This window comes from Leuciscus leuciscus (assembly GCF_965113295.1).
Source record: "Leuciscus leuciscus genome assembly, chromosome: 9".
Taxonomy (NCBI): domain Eukaryota; kingdom Metazoa; phylum Chordata; class Actinopteri; order Cypriniformes; family Leuciscidae; genus Leuciscus; species Leuciscus leuciscus.
The window spans coordinates 28862375-28868482 of NC_138733.1; the positions used below are offsets into that span (position 1 = coordinate 28862375).

The 6108-nt window shown below is 35.8% G+C and overlaps 1 long non-coding RNA gene across 1 annotated transcript; it reads right to left on the reverse strand.

Annotated features, from left to right (window-relative positions):
* Positions 1-503: 503 nt before the first annotated feature.
* On the reverse strand, positions 504-1562 carry LOC309505689. The gene is made up of 3 exons (XR_014208543.1): positions 943-1562; positions 727-823; positions 504-637 (listed from the first exon to the last, which is right to left on the reverse strand). It is a non-coding gene; the product is annotated as an uncharacterized lncRNA (long non-coding RNA).
* Between the last annotated feature and the right edge of the window lie 4546 nt (positions 1563-6108).

The following is a 6108-nucleotide window of genomic DNA, read 5'->3' on the forward strand; positions in this document are numbered from 1 at the left end:
GTATTGCTAGCCCACCCCAAAACTTACACACAATAATAATGATAAATGCGGGCCAGTACTTAATTATATTACCTTTGTTTTACTGAAAATTATATAATTTAATAAAACAAGCAAAATGTAATTTGTTTTGTCATATGACAGAACTATGCATGAATACACTCTAGATGAATGCAGTGAAAACATAAAAAAATTCAGTCAAGCAATGAATTAATGCATTAATTAAATAATTATATTTTATTTACTGACAACAATAAGAAACATGAATAAATTAGTAAAAGAACAAATAAAAGTAAACATCAATAAACAAATGCATAATACAAGTCAACAACACATGAAACTTTATTCAAACTACAGTCAAGTATTTACAGGAAGTGAACCCCACATCCTACTGCCATCTCAACACAGCGGTTCCCATTCTGCTGCTTTATTCCGATCACCAGTGGTGACCCGTGCCTTTGTGCCGGAGGTTGTTGCGTGCTGCGCTGTGCTTCACAATCGGAGGCAATAAGAGCAGGTGGAGTGATGGAGGGTCTCATAAGGGCAGGTGGAGTGATGGAGGGACTCATCCATGGCACCATCTCCAGGATTCAGCTCTGGGCTCCTCAGTGCTCACACCAGTCTGCAGAGATTTCAGATCCTACAAAAATACACAAACATAATACAAACGCAGTCATTTTAACAGCACAATGTAATTTTATTGTATTAGAAGTAACAAAATGATCTTACTTTATATTTTAGTAAGATCCCTAAAATACCCATTATCCCCCCACAAATGCCGCCATCATTCATCTTTCCTTGCAGGTCCTGCTCCACCACAAAAGATCTGCAGCAAATGCACAGAAATCAAGAATCAGAAAAGTGTCGTAATAGCTCTGTTTGAAATTACAATAATTAAAATAAACCTCAACAATATGTTGTTATTCATTTCTGTACTATACTCACTCAAAGCCTTCTTCAGCCACTCTCTACCGGATAAACACACATCTTTTCATCTGTCAATATAACACCCAGACAAGATTCACATTACCTAAGCTTGCTCAGATGTGCCTATCGTAATGATTTCATTTTTGCTCATGGCCAATTCTTCCCATTTAAATTCACTTATGCTCCATTTTAAGCGATTCTTTCCCTATCTTGTCTCTGTCTCTTTCCCAGCAGGTCGACCCCATGCTGACCCCCGAGGAAAGACAGCTCAATAAGATGCAGAATCACGGCTATGAAAACCCCACTTACAAATTCTTCGAGCAAATGAACTGAGGAGGGTTCTGCAGTCTCAAGGCCATGCCCTCCCCTCTCGCCTCCCGTTTTTCGATTGGGGTTTCCACTGCAACCCCCTCTCCCTCGTACTCTATGTATGTCTATATGACCGATGTTCAAAATGTACAACAAACCCGGCACGTAAATAGGGAGTTTGTAGTAAAACGTTTGCATACTACTCTCTCATCAGGGAGAGAGAACACCAATAAGAGAATCCGCAGACCTCCGAGAGCTCCTTTATCCCCCGGTTTTTGCTTTCGTTCATGAGGGTGTGGCCGTGCCGAGCATGTTCGGCGGTTTTAAAATCTTGGAATAGTTCTTTCTTTCCGAATGAATTACGTGTTTCAAAGAAGTTAAACATGTTCGACATGAATGGTTTGTTTTGTCTTTTCTATTTTCAAAGCAGAGTTTATTTCATGGTGAATCTGTGATATGAATGAAATAATATATTTTTGAGTTCACTACAGAAACCCGGGAGGGAAATCTGCTCCAGACATTTTGGCCCTCTAAGAAACTCTTAGAAAAATAAACTACTAGACTCATTCTGTTTTAATAAGACTTCAAAAGGAACGAGGTTTGTATTCACATATAACTAAACCATCAAACATTCTGATAGATTATTAGTCTCAATCACACACCGTAAAGAACTGAATCAGTGTTTTAAATGTACCACGAACGTTCATCCAACAATACTACCCGAAAGCTTAGGATATTTTTCTGGTATTGCTTCTTTAAAAATCAATTCTAAGTAATCCGAAGTCCATACGCGTAAAGAAAAGCATGCAAAATTTGGTGTATGATGCTATAACGTACTTGTGTTGGTCCTGTTTCTTGCTTTTTGATAAAAATGAAAAAATCTGTGCAACAATGACGTGTACATAACTAAAGACGTGACTCGAATAGACGTTTCTATCATTAATTTGTATCGACGCAACGTGTGGACAAAAAGATGACCTTGTGCTGCTCACACAGAGAACGAAACATTTCCTAACATGGCTGAATGAAAACGGACTGTTGTATAAACCAGCACAAGAAAATGACACGGTATCTCCTGACTGAATGTATCTTCGGTAGACATAGGCTCCATTCACCGTTCCTCCTAACACACCACGGCGGTTAGAGCGTAGGTTAGTTAGCTTAGCTAATCGCTCCGTTTTCATACAGTAGTTGATTTAACCGTCAAGGGTTTGTGTTGCGTGGCTGAAACTAGTATGTCGTCACCTGTGAAAGGTGGTAAGCAACTTTCACTGATTCCAAAACTGGTTTAAGTTTCTACACGTGTCACTAAGGCCTGAAAATCTTTATATATATATATATATATATATATATATATATATATATATATATTAGAGGGTTATAGAGTTGTCTGTTTATTGCATTTATGTTCTAGTACATGATAGAAATTTTAAATCAATCTTTTGGGTGTCCGTCGCTGTGACACAAATAACGTAAACACAACAATTTACTGTTAGCCTGTTGTAGAAAGGACATGTCTTAGTCTAAATCTTTTTAATTGTAGAACTTACAGGTTTTTGTGAAGAATACGGAATCATCATTTATATTACGTGACATATCAACAGAAGTGAAACCAAAATGTGGGCCCAGTGTGTTTGTTTTCCGTTTCTGCAGTCCAAAACTACACTTTTATATAAACCAAACCAAACTCCGTCCTGTCAAATCGTAGCGCATATTTATTTTCTGAGTCAAGATGCACCAAACATAATGACATGACCGTTTGTATTTGATTGCATTGCCTTTTTTTGTCTTCCTTTGTCCTGGAACATTCACATTTGAACATACTGAAACCAAACCACAAAAAAAAAAAATGCGTGCTTAGCCTCAACAGTTCTGGAACATTTGATTGAACAGAAGCTTCAAGGCATACTACTCATTTTTAAGGCACCATTAGAAACATAATGGTTCATAAATCTCTCCAGGTTAGACTGGCCTAATTCAACACATGGCACCAGATGCTCATGGCACTTAAAACGGATCGTGGACGGCCTGCTGTAGTCTTGATCGCTCTGAGGTGTATTTATGAATTGTGATCAGTTAACAGTGTGGTTTGATGCCCTAATTTAGGACTCTTAAATAAGATTTCGTACCAGCATCAGGCAGATTTAGGACAATGTATTCAGTAGGGATTGATTTTACGTTTATACGCGTCTTCTCTTGGCTGAGATGACTCATCCCTCTCTTATCCTGAACCAATAGAAATGTAAACGAAGTTACGGATGTTTTAACTGCTGCATTATTGCCTTTTTCAATGCTGTGTTTTGGATGTAATTATATGTATTTTTTATTTAAGTCAATATTAATTGGAGTTTGGGTCATTTGCTATATAGATTTGGACTGTAAACACTGAACGGGTCTGATCAACATCATGCTTTTAAACTAAACTAATTAACAGAGCACAACTGTATCCAGATTGACTCATTTGTGTCCATTCATCACTTCAAAATCTTCCCTTGTCTTGCTGAATTCATTACTGAAGGATCAATACAGTGAAGGTTAAGATGGAAACGCATTTAGCCTAGATCTAATGTGTTGAACATCCTATACAACCCAGTTTTATCTTTCAAATTACTAGCATGTATTAAAGATGCAGCTTAATAATGTAAAATAATTGGTTACTTTAAAAGTAAAGATGTAATTTGGTGAACTGGTGCTTTAAGGAACTTTACAGAATTTGTCATTAAGCTACTGAAACCAATGCAATGAAATAAGCTGATCTGGAATCATTCTGAATTTCACCAAAGACATGTTCTGGATAAGATTGGAAGGCCAAATAATGTGTTGTATTTTTAATTGACATGTATTGTAAGAGCAAGCAACCTGTGAACTGATCTGACTTGTTGTACTTGCATTAAAATGACAATAAAACTAAAAATGACCCACACAGTTTGACTGCGACTTTTAACTTTTGGAGTAGTAGGAGTTATTGTGAACAGCATCATCCTGTCAGCACACTTCTGATAAATATTAACAAAAGAAATGAAACTTCAATTATGTCAGTCATTTTATTGTAATCTAGCCTATTTTCACCACACACACAAAACAATCAGGCTTGGTTATAAAAGTCAGTTATAGCAATTGTGACAAAAGCCATCAAATTTTGAAATGCATAATCACTTTTCATTTTAAGAATGGGGCGGGGTGGGGGGAGGGGTGCAATGGGTGCAATATAAACGTTGACAGAGCTGTTTTTTTTCCACTTCAGTGGGTCACTCAAGAACTTCCTTGATAAAAGCAGAGAAACAGGAAGTACAGGCTTTGTTTATCAATAATAAAGGACTCTCATTTACACATTTAGATTTCACTGGTAAAGCGCATGTGTATATATAAAATAGTTGAATCATGTTGTTACAATAATCATGGTGTCATTCATTTTCATCACTTTATTTATGCTTTTGTTATTGCTGAGGAAGCAATCGCATGAGTTCTCTGCATACTGTGGTTAAGAGGCCCCCCAAAACCAAATGTGCATGGTTGTTGGTAGCAGAATGCATGACGTTGGCAGGAATCTACTAAGTTTGCTGAACTGGTTTATTTAAGTTGCTTGAAGAAATGTGTGAGGTAGTCTTGAGGATGCTGTTTGCAGTTTTTCGGACAACTGGTACTGGTAACCATGTAAAACCTTGCATGTTGCTCATGCATGTGTTTTATTTTTCATTGTATCACTTGTGTCTGTTTTTTATCCATTGCAGAAAATAAGTTGGTCAATCTCAAGACAACAAAATAATTCATCTTGTATAGTATCCACCCTTTCATCCATCTCTGTCACTCAAATATTAATGTGAGTGTATTCTTTCTACGCCAATAAGCATTGTTACACACTAAAAATAACCCCTTTTCAATGGTTAACTCATGTTTTGATCAGAACTTCAGCAGCATTAACAAGGTTGGGGAATGTACACATATTGGCAGGAACACCCCAACAGCATTGACTCTGGTTGATATGAATATCATTTAAGTAAAAAAAATAAAATAAAAACAAATAGTAATAATTATGTGAGATGACAAAATAATACACCTTGTCATACAAATAATTAAGCAATTTCTTTCTATGCCAACGACAAAATGTTTGAGAAAACACACACAAAAAAAATACTCACTTTAGAAGGTTGAACTCATGTTTTGATTAACCACAGTAACCTTTAGCAAGAATAGAATAAGGCCTATAGCTGCCTGAGGTTTAAAATTGAAAGAAGGGAAAGTACATTGTTTGGCAGGAAACATTCTTTCCATCAGCTTGGTCTCTGCTTGCTATCACTTAACAAAAGACTTGATGGCACTGATCTCAATTTGAGAACAGGTGTTATACTTTCATTATAATTGATAGCTATTTCCCCACTTGATTTTTGAACAGAACCATGATGGAAAGTGTTATCTTGAATTAAATTATATTTTTTACTAATTAAATGATAGATTGGGAAATTAAATCCCTAAGTTTTAACTTCCCTAACCTAACTGTTGTACTATTATCCCTGCCCCCTATTTAAAAAAAGGAAAAAAGAAGTTGTAATCTGATATACTTATGTTTCCTCCCAGTCAAGTAGAAAAACATTTTACTTTCCTTTTTGACAATACTCTTGTCCATGAAGACACTGGTAAGTAGTTTTTAAGTTTACATGTCATAAACATTATTGCAACTTATATTATATCTTTATTACACTTGTTAAAGAAAAAAAGTATAAATTATTTTTCAATGGAAATGTTTTTTAAGCTTCCGTGTTAATGGAATTATACAGAGTTTTTTTTTTTTTTTTTGTTGCTTTTATTCATTTCCTTCAAACTTTCTCTGTAATTTGTTTTACAATTAAATTCACAAGTCTTTCCTTTAACTTAAAG